The sequence below is a fragment of the Cajanus cajan genome, chromosome 3, assembly GCF_000230855.2.
Source record: "Cajanus cajan strain Asha chromosome 3, NIPB_CcT2T_4, whole genome shotgun sequence".
Classification (NCBI taxonomy): Eukaryota; Viridiplantae; Streptophyta; class Magnoliopsida; order Fabales; family Fabaceae; genus Cajanus; species Cajanus cajan.
In genome coordinates this window covers 72,624,994-72,637,694 of record NC_138519.1, presented here as the reverse complement: position 1 = coordinate 72,637,694, position 12,701 = coordinate 72,624,994, and the positions used below count along the sequence as shown (strand labels likewise).

Here is a 12,701-nt window from a genome sequence, read left to right as displayed (position 1 = left end):
ACAGTGAAACGAAGGGAAACACAAAGGAAATGATGGCATCGGCTAGCAACTCCCCACATCTAAACAATATCCTTCCAACTAGAAATGTAGTTTCTGATGCTTCAATTGTCAACTCTACTTCAAAATAAGTCGAATATCATGAAGGACAACTTGATATGGAACTTAATTACAGACAAAACAAACTTCATCAAAGGAAGTAGGTTGCTTGATTTGAATTTCATGTTATACTTGATATAAGAGTGTTTGGTTACATACAACCCAAGAAGAAAAGCTTGTTGGCCAATTTCGAAGTTTAAGCCTAAATCTTTGAGGTGACTAGTTTTATTAACATTTTAAAATTAAATCAATGTTATTAACATTCCCTCTTTTGAATATTTAATTTTGGATTAAATATATTTTTATCATTGAATTTTTCTTGATTTTCTTTTTTAGTCCCTTAATAATTTTTTATTAGTTACTTCTCCTAAATTAAAATTGACAAAAAAAATTAGGCAATAAAACAAGTAAAAAAATTGTCAAGGCACTAAAAATGAAAATTGAAAAAGTTCAAAGTTTATTAAGAATATATTTAACTCAATAAATATTCAAAAGAATGAATTGTTTACATTGATTTTAAAATGTTAATAAAACAAATCGCCTCAAAAGTTGAGGCTTAATCTTCTAAATTGGTCAAAAAGCTTTACTTCTTGGGCTTGTATGTAAACCAGACAAACTTATTGCTAGTATAACAAGAAATTCAAATCAAACAATCTACCTCTTATCTTTTGATCAAGCTTGTTTTGTTCATAATTATGTCCTATATTAGGTTTTCATTCAAGGGATTCAACTTGTTTTGAAGTTGAGTCAACTATGGAAGCATCAGAAACTGCATTTCTAGTTGAATGGTTATTGTTTAGAGGTGGGGATCTACTATCTAGTGTCATCTTTTCTTTGAGTTTACCCGCATTTCACGGTCCTCCATCTCTATCATTATGTCAAGATGAAACAACAACAAATGAATTGAGAGCTACAAAGTATATACACACAATTTAATTTGTACAAAGTCTACTAAAGAGAATTAGACTTTCTTAGTGCTATGGAGTGCATGGATGCATGTTGTTCTTATATATTGAAGCAGATTCACTGTGAAGTTACCAAATAATTGAGATGATTTTAGTGAATTAACATTTGAGGAGTCTCATTAATATTAAAGAAATGCTACAGTGTCTGAATTATACATATCGATTTATCTTCCGACGTTTAAATTAATGATAATATTAAATTAAAAAATATTTTTTTATGTTAAATCAATTTATAGAAATATAACTTTCAGTTTCCGGATGATTTTTCGGATTATAATTTTCAAAAGATTAAGCATACTCCTTAATATTAAGATGTTTATGTAAAGCTGGTTTACCTGGTAGTCATTCACACTTCTGAAACGGAACTTGAAGGATGAATACAAAAGATCCACACTTTTGAATTTCATCCTTGATTGCTTGGGAACAAAACCTTAATCATTAATGCAGCCAAATTTTTTAAACAACATGCTAGCAAAGATTTCTTACCGTTCTTCCTCTCCTGCACAACACTACTTACATGAACTAGGAAACACAGACGCCTAAAGATTTGTGACTTGAACTCCCAAATTGGCCAAAAAGATTTCTTCTTGAGCTTTGACCTTCGAGAAGAAACTCCTTTTAACATGATTCTACGAAGAAATTAAAGAATACAAATTAAATTACATGCATGCATGTAAACCAAACACACTTATTGCAACTATAAAATTGAAATTAAATCCAGCAACCTACCTCTTTGCTTCTTGGGATCATCATGTTTTGTAAAGAATTAGGTCCAATATAATCAGATTTTCCTTCAGGGAATTGTTCAGCTATTTTTGATGTAGAATGGACAAAGGAATCACCAGAAACTGCATTTCTAGAATTCTATTTGGAGGGTTATTGTACTTCTGAGGTTGGGAGCTGCTACCTAGGTTTGACACCATATTTCGTTGTTCTCCATCTCTATTCTTCAATAAAAGAAAAAACAAAATGGATTGAGATACGCACAACTTAATTTGTAAAAGAAGAGAACCAAACTTGGTGTGTGCTATGGAGTGTTGTCGAGTGTTCTTATATATATATTTTTTTCCACAGCAGATTCACTGCACAGTGCACACTACCAATTTCCAAAGAATGATGGCCTGGCATGCATGAAAATGCTTATTACTCAATTAAAATTTCTGAAACAGAAATGCTAATAATAATTAATAATTTAGATGCTGTTTGTGTGAAGTTGGATTACCCCGATATTCGTGAACACTACTGAAACTGAATTGAAAGACCAATCACTGGTTAGGCTACAGAACAGCCACACTTTGAAACTGATCCATGTCTAGCTGGGAACAAATTCTTAATCATTAATACGGCCAAAATTTTCAAACATGCCAGCAAAGATTTCTTACCGTTTTTCCTCTCCCACACGACACCAATTACACGACCTAAGAAACATACACACAGATCCCATCCATGTGTGAGCATGTGTTGTTGTCCTGCTGTTCGGTTCAGTTTGAACAAACCACTTTTCTAAATAACTATTTATTTTTTAATTTTTAAAATATTAATTAAAGAAAAATCTCTAAAATTATTTTAATTTCTTAAATTTTAATTAAAAAATATAAAATAAATACATAGATAAATATTGATCACTATACTTAGTACATTTACATGTATAATTCGAAATTTATTTTTTTATTATGATTTTTTTATGTCATTACTTCTCATTATTTAATTAGTATAGCTTACTTTATATTATTTTGAATTATTAATATATTATCATTGCAGTAATATTTTTCTTTTAAATTACAGTAGTAATCTACTATTAGTTTTTTAATTTGAATTATATTATTATTATATAAAGTCACAACTGAATTTATTTTAAATAATTATTTTTAAAAATAAGATATTAATCAAAATAAAATTTTTAAAATAATTTCAATTTCGTATATTTTAACTAATATATATACATATATATATATATATATATATATATATATATATTATTAATAATTAGACTTGGCACTGCATATAAATATGTATAAATATGTCTATTTTTTTAGTAGTTTTTAATTTTCATAAAACCTTTTAATTATATTTATTATTATAATAACAATATATTAATATAAGTGACATTTTTATTATGCTTATTTTATAATATTATTTTAAACTATTTTAGATTAAGTTTACTACTATTTTATAACAATTTATTATTTCTTCAAATTATAGTGTCAGTCTACTACTAGTTTTTTTTTTTGAACTAATAATGTTTATATTCATTATTAATATTATTTTTCACTTTAAATTAAGTTTAGAATTATAATATATTAATATTTCCTTAAAAACATCAACCAACAAATTATTATCATTTTAAAGATATTTGTGTTATTTTCAATATTTATTATAATATTAATTTACTGTTATTAAGAGATATTAACAATTTTTTTATCATGGATAATTTGAGTTTTAAGGTTATTTTAATTTTAATTTGAAATTAATTTCTAAAATTTATTTTTCACGCATTATAGAATAAATTTAATGTATTTTTATTTAAATAATTTATTTTATATCTTAGCAATTTGAAATATCTTAATAATTTTAACGTCTTGATTTAAATAAGTTTATATATATATATATATATATATATATATATATATATATATATATATATCTTACTTATCAATTTAAAATATCTAACATATTTAAGTTAAATTTTTAAAATTTATTTTTATAATACTATTTTATTATTCTAAAATCAAATTATTATAATGTGTGTATTTTTAATTGTTTATTTACTTTACAATATCGTTTTTCTATCATTTCAGATGTTTTAAGAAAAATGGTTATTTCTTAATTACATTAAAATTATATTATAATTAATATTTAAGATATGAAAAATATTAATAAAATAATAATTAATATTTTTAATAAAATAATTATATAAATTATAATTGTCAACCAAATAAACATTATCAATAATTTATAAAAAAAAAATTAAGATTATAACAATATTATAATTTCAAGAAAAATAAAAAGTGTTACTACAATATTAATAATATTAATAAAATAAAAATATAACAATAGGTTAATACTATAATTAAAAAATAAAATACAAATCACTAAAATAGTAATATTTTTTACACCAAAAATGGGAATATCTTAATAATTTAAAATAGTAGAAAATAATATTATAAAATAAATATAATAAATGTAACACCTCGTTTTTTATAAATATAATATAAGTATTTTATTAATAATTTTGATATTTTTATTTTTATTAATAAGAGTTGTTTAATATTTATTTAATCATAATATATTTTAGAATATAATATAATGTGTTTTATTTAAAATGTTATTCTAATTAATTGAAAGGGAAAAGAATTTGTAACTATGATTAATATATTTAAACTAGAGGGTTAAAAAGAGATTAAGATTTTTAAGAGAATAATTTTTTGATCAGACTCTTTTTACGTTTTCTTTATGTACATTTTTTTTCACACTTCAAAGCTCAACGAACACAAGTAAAAAAGAAATCACCTCGAAGCCATGCATCCGTCTTCTTCTGCTTACCAAGGTAAAAAAGAGTGAAAAACCTCGCTCTTGATGTGAGTTTTAATGTTGGTAGTGGGATTCGCTTCAACCATGTGTATGTTGTATGCTCATGTATGATAGGTTTTCTCTAATGGTATCTATTTCACTTCTTGTTCTTCTTATATATAAGTAATGACATGAATTGTTTGAATGTATAATCAATGTTATGTTTTGGTTGTAATTCTATGATCTAAGATCCATGTGGGTTCTTATGGGAAATCTTGAGGCTATGTATTAGTGATTGTATGAAGAGATTAATTAAGTATACAATTATATGTATGAATTGTGTCGTTTAGGATGATTATTACATAATTTGGGAATGTTTTTACCAATTGGAATGTGAAGATAGAGTTTGTTATGGATGTTCAAAATTTTGCGATTTTGCAGATGTGTGATTTCATATACGTTGTTGGGTGCCAATTGGGACGCGTCAGACGTTGTTGAAATTAAGAGCAAAGTTTCCTACCGTAAGGTCTCTCATGTCAGGCATGGGATGACCCTCATCGGAGTGGAAGCTCCACAGGCTTCTTATAAGGACTCACTATGGTATTCTCGTCGGGCATAGGACGTGTATTGCTAGACACCATTCTACCTACAATTCTTCTACTATTCTTCTGTGTAATCTTAGTAGTTCTTGTAATGTGATGATGATGCGGATATTAATTGATCTTTGTTGATGAATATATGAAAGTAGATGAAGAGTAACAAGATATGATTAATATGTGAAATTATGGAATCATGTGAATGTAATGCATAAAGTTTGTTTGACATGCATCATGTGCATAAAATATGTTTTTTAAGGGTACGATATGAACTACTTTATCAGGAAAGGTCCCTTGTGTAAAAGCTTGGGAACCAACCTTGGGATAGTTCGGCTTGAAAGTCTCAATCCTGCCCTTGTCAGCATGATAAGTATCTTGCATGACTTAACTATCTCGACTAGACCTTTGTTGTATATTTTTCTAGTGAGAGTGCGTAAAGGGTGTGACTTAACATGTCACTACAAAAAATATGCAATTTAGCGACCACCAAAATCGGTCGCTTATAAATTGTAAAAATCGGTCGCTATTTGCAAAAATCGGTCACTATTTACCTTAGCGACCGAATTTAATTTCGCTAAAACCCTGGTCGCTAAGCTATTTAGCGACCGAAAATTTTTTTGTCGCTATTGGTTGAAATGTATGGGACCAAATTAGTGACCGAATAAATCAGTCGTTAAATCGGTCGCTAAATATTTATTTTTTATTTTATTAAATTTTATAAACGTCGCAAATTTGGTCGCTATGAACCACTCATATTTGGTCTCTTAAGAATTTTATTTCACAATACTTAAGTTTTTAGCATGTTTTGTCCTTAATTACATAATTTTTGGAAACTTCCCAGAAGGTCACCCATCCCTATATTACTCCAAGTCAAGCATGCTTAACTGTGAAGTTCTTATGAGATAAGCTACCGAAAAGCAAATGCATGTTGTTAGTATAAGTAGTACAAATTAATTCATTTAAGTCATCCTCAACTATCCAATCTCATACTTATATTATTTTTTGGATCCTTATCATTTTGGTATATCCGGACTCTTATAAATATATAATAATATATATAATAATTATATTACTAATAATAATAATTATATTATATTTAATTAATCTTTATTTATATATATACTTACTTTTATAATTAACAATCTACTTATTTCTATTTAAAATTAATTTTATGATACAATTTAAATTATTTATTATAAATTTAAAAGTTTACGTAATAATTTATATATTTTAAAATGAGAAGGGTTATAATAACACTGGCATAACTTTTACTAAGTATTACACCGCTCAATAAATTTATATTAAATGTTAATTTTGTAAATTCAACCGATAGATTGAAAGTTCATATCACTTTATATGTATATATCAATTTTTGTTAAAATTAAACAACTTAAAAGTAATCAAAGTGCTCATATTTTATTTGAAATGTATATATAATTACGTCAATTTTGTTTTACAAGAATGAAGTATCAAATCATCTTGAATTTATATAAGATTCTGTATATATGATTTAAGAGTAAAAAACTTTCAATCTAACGGTTAAATTTATAAAATTCACATTTAATATAAAGTTATTGAACTATGTAATACTTAGTAAAAGTTACACCGATATTATTATAACTCTTCTCTTTTAAAATATTATTTTTATAAATTAAATTTTAACATTTTAAATAAATTATTAATTAACTTATAATATATTTATTCATCTTAAATCTAAGATATAAAATTCAAAAAATGTATTTATCCTTGTTTTATTTTCTAATTATCAACCATTAATAAAATACTAATTTAAAATTTAAATATAAAAATTTATTTAAAAATAAAGTTATCATAAGTTAGAAATATATATTATAAATATGAATCAAAATAAATAAGAAATTTTAAAATTAATATTCTCTAATTAAAAAATTGCCTAAAAATCCAATCATAAAAAAAAACCTCTAAATTTTTTTCACATAAATAACTATTGGTATTGTAATATTCTAGATTTGTAATAAAACATTATTAATATTATGTATATATATATATATTCTTAAAATAATACTTCTTTTAAATTTCAATTACCTTATTTAAAAATAAATAAAATTGGTTATATTATTATTTTTAGAAATAGTTATAATTCATATATTTTTTTTTAGAATAATATTTTAATCATTAAATATATATATATATATATATATATATATATATATATATATGATATTATAGATATTTATAATATTATAATAACATAACAAATTATTTAATATAAATTACATGTTTATTTAATAAATAATCATGTGAAAGTGGGAGAGAGGAATGAAACGTGTACTGTGAACCTTATTACGTATATGAGTATTATGTAAGTGAGTGATGAGTGAAGTAAAATGGCTTACGTAGGTGCAGTGGATTTACGCAGTTACGTGGCAGCAGATATATACCTGTGCAGTGGATTTATATATATGCAGTGAATTGAAGAAGCCCAAGTGCTTACGTGGTATGCCTTTATCAAATATTCCTTTGCAACACTTGTACACGTTATCTAAATCTGCAGCAGTGGATAGCAACTTAATAAATGCTTGAAGATTTATCTTCAGGTAAATATTCTCTTACGCACTTCCTTACGTAATCAAAGTAAAAATCACCCCCTATAAATAGTAACATCCGTTTGAACAGACAGCAAGAGAAGAGAACCCCTTATAAATAGTAACATCCGTTTGAACAAACAGCAAGAGAAGAGAACGTAAAAAAAAATAGAAGGAGAAAGTAATAGTACGTGCAAAAGGAAGAGAAAACCGCAGCGTAAGATAATAAAATTCTGATAAGTGGGCATTTCAAGGTAAGGGGGAGGAGAATCTTGTCTCTTTAAAATTTTATTTACTATTATGTTATTTATTTATGTTATTTTCTTGATACATTTATCTAGTGAGGTGCCCCTAACCTCATTTATTTGCTTATTTTATGCTTACTATTATTCATAATAATTATTAATATGTTCATATTGTTTATTTATTCTGTAATAATTATCATTATTATTGGTGCTCTTAATATATTTTAATTGCGTATATGTTATTTAATTAAAGATTAAATAATGATAGATTCTCAAATTTATTTAGCGTTATTATTTTTAAATTGATTATAATATAATGTTGTTAAAATATATTTGACTCGTTTTAAAAATAAATATTGCTCTATGGCCATAGAAGATAAAGTTTGAATTATTTATAGCTGGAGGTTTGACCTTGGGAATTTAAATGAGTAATCATTCATGGTAAAATATTTTGTTGACATTTGGTTGGTACTACAATAATGTTCATTTATCCTGACTAGTCACTATTAAAATGATTCAAATTTTATTATTTAATTTTTATGTTATTACATATAATTTTGTTCTTTGTTTAATTAAAAATATTTATTTAATAAGTGTTCTCACTCCTTATTTCTTGTTTTGGAAAAATTTAAATTAAATAAATATAGATGGATGTGCCAGCGATCCCTGCTCCTTTTCCTTCAATTATTTCTACTGTATTTTCCGGGACTACGTGGAGTGTGGATGCGGTGGCAAACGTAGTCACCTTCAATGGAGTAGCAGTGTCAAGCTTTACTTTCTCCCCGAATCAAGAAATCCCTACCGTAATCGATGGTCCTATAATAGTCACCTTCTTTTTACCACCTGCGAACCATGTGAACCCCATCGTGAATCTGTTCCAACCACCTATGTAATTATTATGGAAGTAGAAAAATAAACACTATGATGTGTAAATAAGCTTGAAATAGTCTGTATTATATAGGTAAGAAAAACAACTACGCGCGTTTTGTAAAATATTGTAATGATAAGTACTTATGATATGATATAATGTATAATATTATTATCCATGTGTTCTTTTAGCTATATATATATATATATATATATATATATATATATGTGTGTGTGTGTGTGTGTGTGTGTGTGTGTATTTATATATATTTATTATTGGGGTTAATATTAATACTATTAGGCGTTATAGGTATTAATTATGTAGGAGTGCATATAAATATTTTTTTAATATAAATTAATGTCTTGCTCTTACAAAAAAAAGAAAATGGGATTGATACTCAACAACAATATTATCATCACTTTTAAGCAATTTATAATTTTTTTTAAGTTTTACTTAGTGACCGAATAGAATTTCGTCGCTAATTTTAACTACTATTTAGCGACCGAATAGAATTTCATTGCTAATTGTAACTAATATTTAGCGACAGAATAGAATTACGTCGCTAATTGTAACTAATATTTAGAGATCGAATTTAATTCTATCGCTAAAAAAATCAAACTTTCTGATTTAGAGACTGAATTCAATTTCGTCACTAATTTTAACTAATATTTAGCGACCAAATTTAATTTCGTCACTAAAAAAATCAAAATTTCTGAATTAGCAACCGAATTCAATTCCGTCACTAAAAAGATAAAAATTTCTAATTTAGCGACCGAAATAGCGACCGAATTAAATTCCGTCGCTAAAAAAATCAAAATTTATAATTTAGCGACCGAATTCAATTCTGTCGCTAAATTTAAATAATATTTAGCGACCGAATTCAATTCCGTCACTAATTTTAACTACAATTTAGCGACCGAATTAAAGTCCGTCGCTAAAAATCAAAATTTATAATTTAGCGACCGAAATAGCGACCGAATTCAAATTCCGTCGCTAAATTTAAACAATATTTAGCGACCGAATTCAATTCCGTCGCTAATTTTAACTACTATTTAGCGACCTAATTAAATTTCGTCGCTAAAAAAATCAAAATTTATAATTTAGCGACCGAACTCAATTCTGTCGCTAAATTTAAATAATATTTAGCGACCGAATTCAATTCCGTTACTAATTTTAACAATTTAGCGACCGAATTAAATTTCATCGCTAAAAAAATCAAAATTTATAATTTAGCGACTGAAATAGCGACCGAATTCAAATTCCGTCGCTAAATTTAAACAATATTTAGCGACCGAATTCAATTCTGTCGCTAATTTTAACTACTATTTAGCGACCGAATTAAATTTCGTCTCTAAAAAAATCAAAATTTATAATTTAGCGACCAAAATTAGGTCGCTAAATTTAACGACTATTTTAGTGACCGAATTCAATTTCGTCGCTAATTTTAACTAATATTTAGCGACTGAATTAAATTCTGTCGCTAAAAAATCAAAATTGACAATTTAGCGACCGAAATAGAGATCGAATTTAATTCCGTCACTAAAAAAAATCAAAATTTATAATTTAGCGACTGAAATAGCGACCGAATTTATTTCTGTCGCTAAAAAAGCAAAATTTTTTATTTAGCGACCGAAATAGCGACCGATTTTCTAGCGAAGACTTATTTTGGTCGCTAAATCGGTCGCTATTTTGATTTTTCATAATCAATCTCTAAATTTAGCGACTGATAAATTTCGGTCGCTAATTTCGGTCGCTAATTTTGATCGCTATTTTGCAATTTTCTAGTAGTGTCCCATATATAGGTGATTTATTTTATCTCTAGTTTTAGAGATGATGTATGATATCTTGAAGATATACCCAATGATTACGTAAAAATATTGTTATTGATCAATATAGATACATTTATTGATTAGTAGAGATATTGTTTCCGATAAGTAAAGATATTTCGTTAGATAAAGATAATATGCTTGATTATCATATTTTATAAGATATTCATGTCAAGATGTCTCATTAGTTGTTTAATCACCTAGTGTTTAACTTTATGATGATGGATTGAAGGCTTGGCATGGGCAAGTAGGAGAAGGCTAGCTTAGTTTGGTCAAGCTAGGTGGCACATAAATAAATGTTATGCTTGAATATATAAATCATATTTAAAATTTGTATATATAGAGACTTTTAAATATATAAATTATATTTTTTATTTATGTTAAATAATTTATATTGTAGCACAATCTTATTTTTGTTTATTGAAAATTTATTTAAAAATATTAAATTTAATTAATAAATAATTATGTTAAATAAAAATTGAATTAGATAAAAAAATCTCTCAAATTTATCTTGTCAAAGAAAAACTCTTAAAAATATTATCGTACAAGATAGAAGTTTGTATTTAATATATAAATATTAAAGGTTAATATTTAAAATTTGCGTATGTAGATACTTTTAAATATATAAATTATATTTTTCTTTATTTATGTTAAACAATTTATATTGTAACACAATATTATTTTTATTTATTAATAATTTATTTTAAAATGTTTAAATTTATAATAATTGCATTAAATAAAAACTGAATTAGATACGAATTTATAAAAAAAAGTTCTTAAAAAACCTTTTTGTTGATGTAAAGTTTCTAAAAATGCTTTCACACAAAATAGAGATTTGTGTTTAATATATAAAGGATTGATTTTAAATTTATGCCAGATGAAAAAATTAGTGTAATTTTTTTTAATTTCTACTGTATGTTGAAATTTGTGTTTTTAATATTTTTTTTACAAAAATATTTAATTAATTTTTGGATGGATATAAGATGATGACAAGTATATCCAATACTATAGAAGTAAACAAGGATGAAACACAAATTTTATATCCATTGAATATTGGGAATAGGGATGGGTCTAGAGTACAAATTCGGAGATGAGAATGGAGATTTTGAAACTTACATCATCCCGTTTAGGGTACAAATTCGAAGATGGGAATGGAGATTTTGAAACCCACATCATCTCATCTCGTTATCATCCCTAGCTTGTGTTGACTTCTTAGCAAAGCTAAATTTGAAGTATGGTATTGCACTACATGAGTTGGATGTTCAACTTGTAATTAATGCAAATAAGGTATATCATTTCTAAGGTTGTCATTTTTTCTCTTTGTTATTAATCTCTATTTACAAAAAAGAACATTTTCATTGGAACTTGGAACAGTCAAGGTTAAGAATATATCTATAATCTAGGTTTAAGAATATCAGGACCACTTTTTATTGACTTATTCACAACATATTTTGCATAGAGAAATGCGAAAAGAAACCCCTAATTCACAATGTAGGATTAGTAATGTCTTTCTAATTAAGCAACCAAGAATCCACTTGCTCATCTTTCTTAACTTGGAGTTATTCCCTCATCCTAGTTGCTTTCCCCATGTTATTTTCATCTTCGGCTGAAAAAAAAAAGTGTCATAAAATTAATTAGTGAAATTATCTCCACTGAGATTTTAAATTGGTCTACAATGAGCAACTTTATTATGGGAAAACAAAACCACATTTCTAAGATAATATAAGGATTAGAGCCGAAGTAGTCATATTAGTTACCATGTCTGAGCAATCTTTGTTTCTCAAAAACTTCAATTTCTTGGTACAATCTTTGTTCTTCCACCTTCATGTGTTGCTTCTCATTTTGGTAGAAAGCCTCTTCTTGTTCAAGTCTAGCCATGTGATCCTGCATATGTATGCACAGAAATGTATAAATGCATTATATCCTCATCATATCAAAGAAATGTTTGAAAGTTGTGATCGACTACATAGCCACAAGCGTAAAGGTTGATATAAAATTTTATTCCCACATGCGTAAAAGCTAGCATCTAAA

At 26.0% G+C, this 12,701-nt stretch overlaps 1 long non-coding RNA gene across 1 annotated transcript; it reads left to right on the top strand.

Annotated features, from left to right (window-relative positions):
• The first annotated feature begins 7,470 nt into the window (after positions 1–7,470).
• Positions 7,471–9,034, top strand: LOC145956596 (uncharacterized). The gene is made up of 2 exons (XR_014432838.1): positions 7,471–7,985; positions 8,624–9,034. It is a non-coding gene; the product is annotated as an uncharacterized LOC145956596 (long non-coding RNA).
• The last annotated feature ends 3,667 nt before the right edge of the window (positions 9,035–12,701 follow it).